Here is a 15065-nt window from a genome sequence, read left to right on the forward strand (position 1 = left end):
AAATAAAATACCCTCAAATGTCCACCGCGACTGGCAGTAGCGTATTTAAGAGAACAAGTTTTTGGTTACTTTTACAAACAAATCCGGAATTATATTCGAAACAGTGCGTGTTGTGCTGGCTTGCAATGCGCAAGAGATGTTGCAACGTAGCCCTATAGGAAATAATCTAATGGCGTCAAACCACAAATTGGGTATAGATTTGCAACAGTCCATGCGCTCTGTAGCTGCAGGATATTATATATAGGAGGTTCCTTCACGTAGACTCAGAAATAATGAAATTCTGTTTCTCGGTCATCATAAGACTAATTATGGTTTGCATGCGCTTCTACCCAGAATATGAGATTAGTAAATGAAAATCAAGATCTTAATTATTTTGATTGTAAACTGAGTTTTTTTTACAAATAGACTGAAAAAATATTCCCAATAAATTGACTGTATATTTGTGGAATTAACCTGGATTCCACTATGCCTGTCTAATGTATTAACTTGTCTTTGCTTTTTTTTGTCGTATTGTTTCTATTATTTGTTACTGTATTGTTATTGTTTTTCGTTATATGATTTGTTTAAATTGGACATTGACCGCAAATTTGTTAAATAAATAAATATGTCGTAATCTAGAATTATTATTATTTCTTAAATTTATTGCAAAAAAATAATATACATACTTAATAACAGGGAATCTATATAAAACCAATTAATGTAAAATGAAAACGGAGTGTTCTCTGTTTATGATAGTCTCCATCTAACATGGCACAGCCTGTTCTAAGGTGGAGATTTTCTATCTTTAGAGCGTAAGTAGTCCTATACTAATAAAACAATAACATAAAAAAGAAAAACTAAAACTACTTAATTATAAATGCCTAGCAAATCAAATGTAAGAAATTAAAAATTGTTATTATACAAATATAAAGTATATATATGTGCCAAGAATACATGTTACTTAAACATTAATCTGTAATTTTGTAAAAAACACGCCAGTCACTTTATTTAAACATGTAAATAGCGGATAGATTTCTAACTGCCCGTGCGCTTTGTATCTGCAAGACGTATTGCAATCTAACTTCGATATGTTTAATAAGAGTAATTTAATTGATGAACTTTGAACTTAAAACATGAATGGATATTTTTGTCATGTTAAATAATATTTATGTTTTAAAGATAATGTCGGTCAAATGTCCACCACGGCGTTGTTTAATCCGAAAGGTTCAATTTTCATTAGACGAGCAAAGTAGCGTAACTTTTTTTATTTAGTTGGAAATGGGGAACAGAATCCCAACCGCTTTTACGTTCTGTAGATGCAAGTGTTTATTGTATAGCGCCCTTGGGGTGATTTTCACAAAAATGGTGCTATACAAGTTATCCAGAATAATAATAAGAAAGGTTTAAGTACATGTATTATATTAATCAAATAGAAAAATGCTGATTGTTGTAAGATCTGTATAATTGTTGAATATATTTTGTTTATCTATACTAACAAGGCGCAGCTTTCTTATGCGAAAGTGTTAAGGTCAAGATGCTATAAATAAATAACAAATACCTGAGCAAACGTCGCGTCGCGTCGTGGCATTGAAGGAAATCCAAATTATCATTAATCAAATTTGCAAACGAACTTTTGCATAAGTTCCTATAATGTCTAATACATAGTATAGGAAACCATATTTGGCAGTAGACGCACGCAACTAACTGGATTAATATTATATTGAAGCGATCACGAGCGACGAGCGACACGGTACAAACGTGCAAGAGGTATTATCAGAAGCCCGCGGAAAAAAACGTGATGCGTGCAACAACGCTTTTCTAAATTAGAAGTTCAATAATTAAAACGTTTTCGTCAGAATATTCACAAATGAAAACTATAGTGCTTTGTTTACGCGAAGAGCCCAGGCTTTTATTATAAAATTAGGACAATACAGGGTCAAAGCACTAGTAAATGACCATTGGTTAATAAAACACAATATAATAAGAATTGCTACATGTGTCCAGTCAAAAAACTTTTAACACTAGAAACTATGACAAAAGCGGTAGGCGGACACATCTTTTGGTAAGAAACAAAACTATCAGTTTTGAACTGTGAGTTGCAAAAGGTAATAGTGCGTCTTTCCGTTATTGTTCGGAGATTGATAGTGTTTTTTTATAAGGAAAGGTGCGGTTAGTGTTTTATTTGATGCTGTTTCTTATGCAATTCTTTGAATATATCCATATTCTAATGTGTTAGGGTGTTTTATATTGTTATGATGTAACCAAATCTGAGTATTATTTTTACTGGGGTAGTAGTGGTCATTTACTGGTGATTCTGCTATTTTTTTAGAGTAATATTAATTATAATTGTAATACTCGTATTTCAATAAAAAAGTAAAAGTACTTAGAAAAGTTAATGTGTTTTTTATTGTTTTCTTTTATTTTGTACGCTTAAATAATGAAATTTATACTTTTAATGTGGATATCATTACAAGCTGAACCTTAAACGGTCATTCATTGGTGCTGGAAGCACAACTGACTTCAAAAATATCAATACCCTTAAAACTCTCTTCTGTTCCCTAGTTCGCCCGCACCTAGAGTATTTCTCTATTATCTGGTCTCCATATTATGATGTTCACATCAAGAATATTAAATCAGTTCAACATTGATTTTTGAGAAAGATAGGCTGGACGTTGGGCTTATTCAGAGACCAATATACGTATAATGAGTTAGAAACTACCTTAAATATATCTTCTCTTCTAGACCGTCGAAATAAATCCGACATTCTAGTCCTATTTAAAATTCTCAACCAACTCTTTGATGCGCCTGAACTACTGAGCTCAGTAAAATTAATATCCCAAATAGAAACCTCAGACAAAACTTACTCTTTCATACCGATAACCATAGAACTAACTATGGTTTCCATTCCCCTATGCCCAGAATTCTGAGGTCTGCCAACAAACATACCAGTCTTGATTTCTATGAAAACAAGTTGTCTTCTTTCAAATGAGCACTGAATCGAATACAATTATAAACACCTTTCTTCCGCCTTTACTCCCACAAAGTCTACTATATACCATTGAGTCCTTCTACTTTTTTAATAATAATTTTCTATGTATAAATATGTCCTTAAAAATGCCCACTGGGCGTTTATATAAATAAATAAATAAATAAATTAAGAATAGTCATCAAACAGAAGACAACAAAACTACTCTTAAAGGAGCAGTTTTTCGTTTAAACCCATTAGTTTCTTTGTAGACGTCGCTCAATATGCAACATCCGATTTGAATTAGACTATGGCGTGTTGTGTCGTTTTAAAGTGTAGAAATACTGCTGGGATCTCAAAGAAACAGGATGGGATCACATTTCATGCGTAAGTAGCAAATGCACGTGTAAGTAGCAAATGCATTGCTTAAAAGTTTAATTATGATTCCATCTGTCAGATTATCAAAGAAAACAAAATGCACATTTTGTAAGTGTTGCCAGGGTAGGGCAGTCAAATTTTTTACGCTACTTTGCTCATCTAATGAAAGAACTAATAAAAATTGGACCTCTCGGATTGGACAACGCTGTGGTTAAACATTTGACCAACATTATCTTTAAAACATCAAATATTAATTAACATGACATAAAAATAACCGTTTTATGTCAAATAAAATTTGTTTTATGTTTTATGTTCATGCATTTAATTACTCTTATTAAATGACCTTTTCCTTATCTACTCTTTTGTGTCAATCAATGTTTCCACGATTTTAGATAAATTAACAAATTGCTTTTTGAAAAAATATTATAATCTTACATTTGTGTTATTTATTTATTTGTTTATACATCAACGGTTCAAAGAACGTTTTACAAAAAAAAAAATACAGAAATAATCACAGCAGTGAACAATAATTATGTAGTAGTATGATATAATAGAATAATTAAAACTAAACAATTTAGTAAACATATAATACAAAAAGTTAAAAAGAAACATAAAATAAAGATAGCAATAACCATGAGAAAATCTTATGTACTAAATATAAATATAACACAGTAAAGTTGAGAATGATTATATTTTTGATGATTATATTTTTCGCGATCTGGCAACATTATGCGGCGACTTCACGCATGCGCGCGTGGGGCAAGGGAGTTTTTGAACACAATACGATGTATTGAAATATGATTCTAAGATCCTTCTGGACTATTCTTAATTCTGTGGTCAGTTAAATCATTTGAATATTTGTTATATTTCTCGTGAATCGTATTGAATTCCGCCGCTCCAATTTGGTTCGAATAACCGCAGAGGAAAACCCGTTAATTCCTAGAATAACGGATAACTCGTTATCACTCGTCTGAGCACAAACCGCATAATGTAGTGCGTGTTTAGTGATACTCTAGTCTTGTTCTTGTACAATACAAGTGTCATCAAATTCCAATTCGAATGGAATAAAATGGCACAGAATTACAACAACAACAACTAGACACCAATGATATATTATTGAATATACACGTTACTAGCGTCAAGAAAATGGCGTTACAGTTCGTTTATAATTAATTGCTTTTAGTGCCTTCATTCTTTAAAGCAGCTGTTAAGTAAATAACAGCATTTATCGATACTATTCCTGGCCGATTACCTTTCGTTCCCATCCTACTTTTGACCCATCCTCATGGTACCTACCTAACATCAAGATAGAAGATATTCAAAATTAGAAGATTCGGATTTAGAACAAAAACAAAACAACATTTTTTACTTGACATAAAATCGGATAAAAAAGTGGTTGGAATCGTCGCGCGTTGTGGAAAATATTGTTATATTTTATAGTTCATTTTGTCATCCAGTGCCAGAAATTGACGAACATTCAGACCATATTAAAGGTAGGTATCCACTCCGTGTACCTATTCCTTTCTCAAATATTTCCCAATTCACAAAACTCAAATATCTATCGACGAGCTACTAAGCGACGTGATAATAATTTCTTACCGAGATTGTTTGTCGTATTCGCGATCACAATGGGACATTCGTAAACACCTAATATTAAATGTCAAAATATTTACGTTTCGCGACGCAATCACATATTTGAATTTCACCGGTGTAAATATGGAAAATATTCCAAACTTGCTATTTTTATTTATTTATTTATTATTTATCATGCTGTATATTGCATTTAGCCGGCGGCGGCGGTTGGCACGCCAAATGTCAAGAAAAGCAGTCGCCATAGTAATTGTAACTACATTTTTACTTTTTTGTATTAGATACTACTTACTATTTTGCAAATGCAATATATTGTATTATTTTTTATAGTAAACGCCGATTTTTCGCCAGTAGACTGTATTTATTTATGAGGAAAAAATACCAACCGACACGAGCGTTGACTTAGAAATTACACACGCGTTGGTTTATGACTGCGACTTAAGCATGTTCATTATTGTTTATTGTGATCGCTCAAATGCTTAACATGTTTTTAAACACGTCGATAGTAATTTGTGAATGAGCTACAGATTTATTGAATAGGAAAGACAAAAAAAGTCATGTAAAATGGACATACATATAACAATTTGGAAATTGCCTTCCTAAGAGAAATCCCCTGACAAATCCCCTGAGAAATCTTTAGACTGGTGAATATGTATGCCCATTAGAGGGTGAAAGCGCCAATTGGTCAAAATAAAAAGGTGGAAGTGTACAAAGTATTTTTTAAATTAATAACTTATATGTAAATATAAGTTTTTACATCAATACAATGGAATTCCATCAAGAATTGTTAATAAATAATTTAAATGAAAAAATGTTCATTAATGTTATTGTGATCGCTCAAATGCTTAGCATGTTTTTAAGCACGTCGATAGTTATTTGTGATTGAGCTACAGATGGACTAAAAAAAAGTCCTGGAATAGCAGAGGTGTCAGCAGGTCTCAGGAAAGGTGGTCAGATGACGTAATACGGGTTGCAGGAAGCGGCTGGATGCGGTTCGCTCAGGATAGGGAGATTTTTTAAAAACTGTTCTTATATTATAATATTTATCCCTACGAACTGTATTAATGGAAAATGTCAGTAAATAAATAAAATAAACAAAATAAATAAATAAATGTGGAGATCTAAGGGGGAGTCCGATGTTCACGATTGGACACGAGAGGTCTGATGATGAAGTTCTATTTTCTGATTCGTGTACTGTCGTAAGGTAACGAAGTGTGTCATTATTTGGGACTAAGCTAACAGCGAAACAGTAAACATTACCTGTAAAAAACGAATCCAAGATAACGAATATTAACTATTTTTATGTATGCATACTGTTCCGCTTTGTGCACATACAATTCATACATACACTTGTATATCGCACGGTTCACAATATACACTACAGCATTAAAGATGCCTGAATCTGGGCCAATGTCACTCACTTTAAATGGATTTACCTGTATAGCAACTTTTAAACATTTTTACTGCAAAAAATACCGCGTTCGATACATTACTACACATAAAATGTTGATTACGTCATGAAAATTATTCCTATTTTTATTCAATTTGATTAACATGTGAATTGCACTTTTAACATGCACTATCCTAGATTCAAACTAAAGATATGAACTCTTTTTTTCTGTGATTTATTTTGTTGCCCTTTAATAATAAGGAATATTTTTGTGTCTTTTTCAATATTTTTTATTTCCTTTTTAATTACTATAAAAAAATACCATATTATCTTTTACAGAATATTTTATTTTTTCTTTCTTATGTTATACAAAAATATTATAACTTTCTATTATTTATTATAGGAGCAAAAATTCATAAACATTTTCTTGTATACCCACGAACAGGCCATGCCTTTGTGGGATTTTTTGTTTTCTATTTTTCTATTAATATGTATTTCATTGATATGTAATCATGATTTATTTTTTTTATACTCTGTTAAATTATTATGGTTATTGTAAAAAACAATTTTTTTAACAAAAATAAAAAAATAAAAATTAATCCGCTTAGCACGCAAAAAGCTATTGCTAATACCTAATGCAATTTTTCATATTATATATTTTGATTCACTCAAATATACATTAATTTGGTAGCTGTTTATAGTAAGTCCTGAGACGTTAATACAACGAGTGTGATACTCGACTAGGGCTGCCATACGTCCAGGTTAAAAGTTACAACAGAGATGAAGAACAGGGAAATATAGAAGTAAAAAATAGTTTGTCATCGGGTACTCAGTTATTAGTATTTATTAAGATTTAAATACGCGACGTGAAACAAGGACGACCAAGGAAGACGTAGCATGATCAGATAAACCAACATTTTGTCTGGTCATGTCAAAAGCAGACAGAACCGAAGGACATGTATGACAATATGTATGAATGTGGAAGAAGTTAGGAATATATGCCAGGATAGACGTGTGTGGCGGTCCATTATCTCTGCCTACCCCTACGGAGAAATGGCATGATGGTAGTTTATTTTGATTTTGATGTTTTGAAAAAAACTATATAAAAAAAACAACTCGACAAAACCAAATAAAATGGTTTAAAATAATTTTTTTAAATTATGAAAATAGAGAGAAAAAAACAATTAAATTAAAAAATAAACGTATACTTGAATGTATTTTAAACTTGAGAAAAAAATAAAAGTAGTGGGGGGTGCTTATAAATGCAATTAAAACAAGATAAAAAATAAAAATAAGACAAAATAAATAAAACACATAAATTTATATCAATGAATGTCGATAAAAGTATGTCCCAGTCGGTGCTTTTTTTATTTTTAGTAGTGAGCGTCCTGACAAAGAGACAGGTACGTCTCGAAACCGGTAGGCATAGAAAGTCGGTAAGTGGTTAAATACTCATATTTACTAACATTAATTAAACTTTCATCGTCATCATTCCCTTACCGCACCTAATGGTGCATAGGGCACTGCAATGGTACACTGATCGCAGCGTATCTTGATCATTTTTGTTTCATGAATGTAAAATGATCAGTCTTACGCTTCAGGTACCAGTAAAGGGACTATAAAATATTATTGTATGAAAATACCTTTTTAAATAAATATTTCATATAAACAACGTCGGGAATCGAACCCGAGACCTCTTGCGTGGTAGGCTACTGCGCTGACCATTACACCACGAAGTCGACAGATTAAACTTAAATCTAATTAAAGCAGCTAAAAAATAAAAATAAAATATTTTTACTAAAAAGCATTTTAATTCCCACTTATTTTGTTACATTTTTCTTAAATTCTAGGTTACAATTTGCCATTAGTATCTGTTTTATTTTATTTTTTATATACATGGGTTCTTTAAACCCTGTCACATCCGAAACCACGATGATCAGTATGAGCAAGAAGACATATTGGCACATTAAAATAAATTTTTAGAACGAATAAAATATACAAAAATAAAATATTTAAAAAAACAAATGGTTGCTTATATATGACCTTCTCTTAAATGTTCTTCATCTCTGTTGTAATATGTTAAGATAAACAGCTCCCCAGGAAGTTGATTCCAGTCCTTGTCTACAAAAATTTGGACAAACTCAAAATATTGTTGTTAAATATAACCGTATCTAACTGCCATGTAACAAAACGAATAGAGTGCCCTATGCACCAATGGATGCGGGTGTGGAGGTATGTAAAGAACTGTTGTTGAATATCGTCCGTCGTATCTCTGAATGTGCCCATGTTTCGTCAGTCCACGTTGGTCACTCCCACGCAGAGCTATTTTCTATGAATAGCATTTATTTGTATATCATAACAAAGTTAAAAATAACAACTGGATATATTGCTTTAACCTCAGATCACCAAACATTAGTCTGACAGACTGCAGACATTGGCGTTTAGAGCCGCGTTCACGCGAGGACAGGACAATATTGTCCTGTCCCAGCGTCGGACCTTCCAATACATCTTGAAATAAATGAAATTTTATTTTTCGCGAATTCGCCCGTAATGCGCGTCGCGTCGTCTTGTATTCATTTTAGCAGCGTTCCGCGTGTGAACTACGGTAGAAATGTTGTAATGCCCCGTTGTCCTGCCCAGTGCAGTCGAGGCTGTTCACAGGGCTGGAGCAGGACAATATGGTCCTTTCTATTGTATTGTGCTTGTTTAAACCCAGCTTAAGTACGTTCCCGGTGCAGTCCCGCTCCGCCCCGCTCCGCTCCACTCAGCACATCAATATTTTTTCAATTATACAGGTTGTTCTTTAAACCCTGTCACATCCGAAACCACGATGATCAGTATGGGCAAGAAGACATATAAGCATATTTAAAAAAATATACAGAACAAAAAAAAATTTTGAAAATAAAATATTAAAAACAAATGGTTGCTTACTTCTGCAGGGGAGAATAGAGGGGAACAAGGTGCAGTATCAGCCTCCCCCCTTCCCCCTCCTTGTTTCACCCCTGCAGAAGTAAGCAACCATTGGCTTTTTTTGATATTTTATTTTTTTAAATTTATTTGTTCTAAAAATTATTTTAATGTGCCAATATGTCTTCTTGCTCATACTGATTATCGTGGTTTCGGATGTGACAGGGTTTAAAGAACATCCTGTATATGGAAACATTTCTCCACAATATCCATTTTGTTTTTGAAAATACAATTAATTATTCTAAATCCGTTTCCTATATTTTTTTGTATTCGTAGTACGTGGTATTTCCCTATTGCCTATAAATTTAAATCGAATTTCTGGACGAAAATGTGCAGATTTGTATAAGCAAATAAAAAATTGTCGTTTACATGTAATTGAACATGTTTCGAGAAAAAAAACTCTGTTAACTTCCTATTGTAATAATGGCCCTGGGCGAATGTTTGTGATTTGATCGCTACTTTCAGATAAAAATCCTAAAAAATATGTTTATATCATATATCCTTGTAATTAAAACATTCGTATAAAAAAACATTCAATTTCCCATTATTACCACTTAAAAATTGTTTAGTTTTCCGGTTTATATAAGTGGTAAATCAGGAAGTAACCCAACCCGAATGTATAAATATTTAAACAATGATAGGTTGGGTTTTCTCGGAGTTGAATTCCAGCTTGAAATGGGTTAAATAAACATTGATAAACCATTTCACCCCACTTCCGAGAATTCAATTTGAAGTGTATTTTTATCTCTGTTTATATTCAAAGGAATCATAAAACACTCTCGTAAACGTGCGGTGTATCCTTATTTTTTACTTTTAAAACAATGAGTAACCTTCTTTGTTATAGCATGCATCATACTAAAAAAACGGGGATATTAAAATAGAAGAAATGAAACTATGAAGAAAGCAGCCAGCCATAGAAAAATAAATAGCACTTTTTTGAAAACAGTGAATAATCAAATCTACACGACAGTTAGAATGTTTTTTACTTTGACAAACGATAAATAATGCATACATCCGCTAGACGCTTAATTCCCTTCTCAAAAATGTTTTCCCTCTCTGTTGCAACAAATTTAAATATGAACAACTCCCTAGGGAGAAAATCAAGCCAGTCTGCAAGCACTTAGACATACTCAAAACATTGTTTATTCATTTAGTTCATAACATCTAAATTTATTGCAACAGAGAGGGAAAACATTTTTGAGAAGGGAATATGGGAGTCTAGCCGATGTATGCATTATTTATTATTTGTCAACGTAAAAAATATTCTAACTGTTGTGTAGGTTTGATTATTCACTGTTTTCATAAAGTGCTATCATGTCAGTTTCTACTAGGCAACGCCTGAAAACAATTTTCCAATTTTTATACTTCTTCTTTTACCAGGTAGTAATTCAACAATGTTTGAGTATGTCCAAATGCTTGCAGTTGAATTACTACCTGGTAAAAAATGTATAAAAATTATATAAATTCTAATAAATAAATAACTATAACAGTGTAAGTCACTCCCCAAGCACAAGAGCTAAATAGTTTCGTTTTTGGAGAGTTACAGTTATAACATTTGCTAGATGTATAAAAGTAGATTTGTATTAGAATAAAAAAACATGAACCATTTATAAAAATATATTGATCAATAAAAAATAAAATAATTTTATTTTGGACCACTAAAAGTCGTAAATAACTGTGCTGGAAAAATGGGAATCGAGTTGTGGTAGAGTGGGATTTAAACCTCAGACCTTTGATCCATGAGTCCTACACTAGCATGGGACTACAAATCGGCTCGAAATAAAACACGTAATTAAATGTTATTTTTCTTGAGCCTTGGTATCACGTGCTGTATATAATTTACCGCTGAATTTTGACCTCCCGGCGTGTTGTGGTGTTGAAAATATAATAAAATTCAGTACCAATTTATCAACGGACAGTGTTATTTCCTTGTTTACACATTGATGCATTGTATATTATAATAACATGTCGATAAGTTAAACGGATACGTTTCGATTACAAATATTATTAAAATATGATCGAGGCGAAATGGCAAGGAACTCTCCGGCCGTGAAAGTCCGGCGAACCTTCGGATAATGTCAAAAGTCGCCAAATCGTACGCAGGATTTCACAACGGGTGTGCGAGGCGTGGACCCGCCATTAACCCGCACTCAGCGAGATGACTCCGATTTTATTTCGGTATCACAAATCAAATACACTGCAAAGAGATGACACATTTAAATTCAAACAGAAAATAAGTACGGAGACTACATAATGAAGACTAACTTAATCAGAGGACATTCCATAACAATGTTAAAACGCTATAGTACTATACAGCAGTGGCGAATGGTAATTTTATTTACAGGTAAGCTATACAAAAATATAATATGTTTGTACCTACATAGAAGGTAATGTAAGTAATATATAATATAAATTTATATTTTTATGTGGTTCTGTGTGATACAACAACTCCCATCCATGAAATTAACTCAAACGATGTAACTTCGTGATATTATATAAATATATTATCCATTACTTTAATACAGGCGGCCTCCGTGGTTTAGTGGTCAAGACGCTTGACTCACACACGGAAGGTTCCGGGTTCGATTCCCGGTGAGAACACTAAAATTAAAATGTGATTTTTCTCAAGCCTGGGTGCTCTGTGATGTAATTCACCACTGTAATTAGGCCTCCTGGCCTGTTGTGGTGCAAAAAAAATGTAAAAAATAATAAATAAAAAAATACATATATCATTAAAAAATAGCAATGAATTCAGTCGATATAAGGTATTCAATTTAAATGTCAACTGGCCGAATCGTTCTAGAAATTAATAGTGCTAAAAACGGCCGCGTCGAGTGCCATATGTTCTACAATATGACGCAAGAAAGTAATTATGGTCTTGTATGTCAAAAGTACCATCTCAAAGAAAAATAGCCCTTAAGAAACAATGTTTGAAATACTGTTTTCCAAATCAAGAATCTTCAAATAATTTGTGTAATCTGCAAGTTTAATTTAGGAGAAAAAACCCGCACTGGGGTTAAGACATTCAAAATAAAGTATACTTATTTGTATGAAAAAACAAGCTGGAATAATCGGCTAGTTTCTTAGCTCACCGCAGGCGCTGAGCGCGCTTTATTAATATTTATATTTATATAAGAATAAAAATACAAACGATGGAAATGATTTAAAATAAATGGTAATTATTTAAAGTTACAGTAAAACATTATTATGGTTAGTCAAATATAATGGTAAGCTGCGCATAATCGCTTCTATACACGGTTCGCCCCTGCTATACGAATTCCCGGAGACGGATACGGAGAAATAAATATATGGATGCTCAAACATGGGCAGAATGGTGAATGCTACACAGTGTGTAAAGTGGCCTCTCAAACCAGCCAATGACAGGTCATAAGCCCTGTAAATCAGTGGTGTAGTCCTAAATAAAAAAGTACTAGAGCGCACCACCACCACTTTGGAGAAGTGGGAGGGGGGAGGGGAACACATGTTTAAACTTTTGCCAGTTATCGGCAATAAATACGTTTGTTGTTATTTCGAATTGTTTAAAGAGACTTATGTAGACATTTTTTTGAAACGTAATATTTGTTCCTGACCAGAGCCGGAGCGCCGCTCTGCTCAGATAAAAAGTGCCGGAGCGCCGCTCCGGTGCGCTCCGGCCCGACTACACCAGTGCTGTAAATGCCTAGACTCCCATATTCCCATATTCCCTTCTCAAAAATGTTTTCCCTTTCTGATGCAACAAATTTAAATATCAACAACTCCCTAGGGAGAAAATCCAGCCAGCATTTGGACATACTCAAAATATTGTTGAATTAACTACCCGGTAAAAGAAGAAGCATAAAAAATTGGAAAATTATTTTTTGGCGTTGCATAGTAGATGAATTGGTTCAGCCGGATGAATCTCACCCGCATGATAAAGGTTTCAGCTCTTTTACTTCACAAAAGTCAACAGATGGAAGAGTTGAGAAAATGTGTATGTTCAAACCTAGGCAGAACGGTGAATGTTACACAGTTAGTAAAGTGGCCACTTAAACCAGCCAATAACAGGTCATAAAATGCTTAGACTCTCATATTCCTTTCTCAAGAATGTTTTCTCTCTTTGTTGCAACAAATTAAAAAATATATAAATTATTAATATTTAAAGCATTAACTTTGTGGTCAAACATTTTACTAAATGTTATTTAATATTTTTATAAAACCAATTACTGACTATTCTATGTCTACCGGTTTCGAGACGTACCAGTCTCTTCGTCAGGACTCCAACTAAACCAACATGCAAAACCCACTATAAACCTTTACCATAGTTGTTGTACAAAAGTATGAAACAAGCACGACGTGCATTTTAATAAAAACATGCACTGATTAGATTATGAAAATATTTTATGTTGTTTTATGTTTTGACCCACTAGTTTCTTTGTAGACGTCGCTCAGTACCTAACTCCCGATTTGAATTCGACTATGCCATGTTGTGTCGTTTTAAAGTGTAGAAATACTGCTGGGATCTTAAAGAAACAGTATTGGATCCCATTTCATGTGTAATTAGTAAATGCATGTGTAAATAGCAAATGCATTACTTAAAAATTTAATTATTTTTCCATCTGTCAAATTGTCAAAGAAAACTGAACATTTTGTTAGTGTTGCCAGGGTTGTCAAATTTACGCTACTTTGCTCAACTAATGAAAATTGGACCTCTCGGATTGGACAACGCTGTGGTGACATGACATAAAAATATCCGTTTTATGTCAAATTAAATTTGTTTTATTTTTTTAATTCAAATTTCATGAAATTAATTACTCTTATTAAATAACCCTTTATTTATATACTCTGTTGTTTTAATCAATGTTTCCGCGTGTAAAATAAAATATTAGAGAAATTAACAAATTGATTTTTTTTAAAAATATAATTATCTAATTAAATTATTTCACCTGTATACTAGGGGTAACGCCTGAAAATTATTTTTTTTTTTCAATTTCTGTACTTCTTTATGGACCAGGTGGATTTATCAACAATATTTTTTTATAATAATTCAATTAGATGGGTCTCACCCGCATAAATAAGGTTTTCAGCTCTTTAACTTCACAAACATCAACAGATGAAAGAATTGAAGGAATTGAGGTGTTAAAAATTATAATAATCTTCCTAATGAACTAAAATAATATATCAATAAATAAATTTAAAGTTAATCTAAAGAAATTGTTTGAATTCGTGTAACATTAAATTTGAATTAGTATGAATGTATTATTGTTTTATGTTTCTTCTTTATATATCCTATGTTTTTATTTTTCTTTTCATGTACTCGTATTAAAATTATATAAACTCTTATAAATAAACAACTAAAACAGTGTAAGTCACTCTCCAAGCACAAGAGTTAGTCTCTTTTTTTTAGAGTTACAGTGATAAAATTTACTAGATGTGTAAAAGTAGTTATGTTTAGAATTTTACAAAAACTTGTACTTTTTATCAAATTTATGAATCAAAAAATTAATATATATAGATGTTCAAATATGGACAGAATGGTGAATGTTACACAGTATGCAAAGTGGCCACTTAAACTCGCCAATGGCAGGTCATAAGCCCTGTAGATGCCTATACTTTTATATTACCTTCTCTAAAATGTTCTTCATCTCTGTTTTGATATGTTCCTTAGTTATTATTTTTTTAAATATTAATATGGTTTATTTGGACTACAACAACGTAATGAGTGGGGGAATAGTGAAATTTTTGAGAAGAGCATTTATTTATACTTACAAAAAAAAACTTATAATAAAATAATTTATTATAGTATTAAAATACTTCGCG

At 32.4% G+C, this 15065-nt stretch overlaps 1 protein-coding gene across 1 annotated transcript in view; it reads right to left on the bottom strand.

Annotated features, from left to right (window-relative positions):
• gol (ring finger protein goliath) overlaps positions 1 to 15065 on the bottom strand; it is a 180913-nt gene that overhangs the window by 143763 nt on the left and 22085 nt on the right. The window lies entirely within an intron of this gene.

The sequence above is a fragment of the Micrasema longulum genome, unplaced genomic scaffold (assembly GCF_059751315.1).
Source record: "Micrasema longulum isolate JH-2025_06_02 unplaced genomic scaffold, ASM5975131v1 h1tg000340l, whole genome shotgun sequence".
Lineage (NCBI taxonomy): Eukaryota > Metazoa > Arthropoda > Insecta > Trichoptera > Brachycentridae > Micrasema > Micrasema longulum.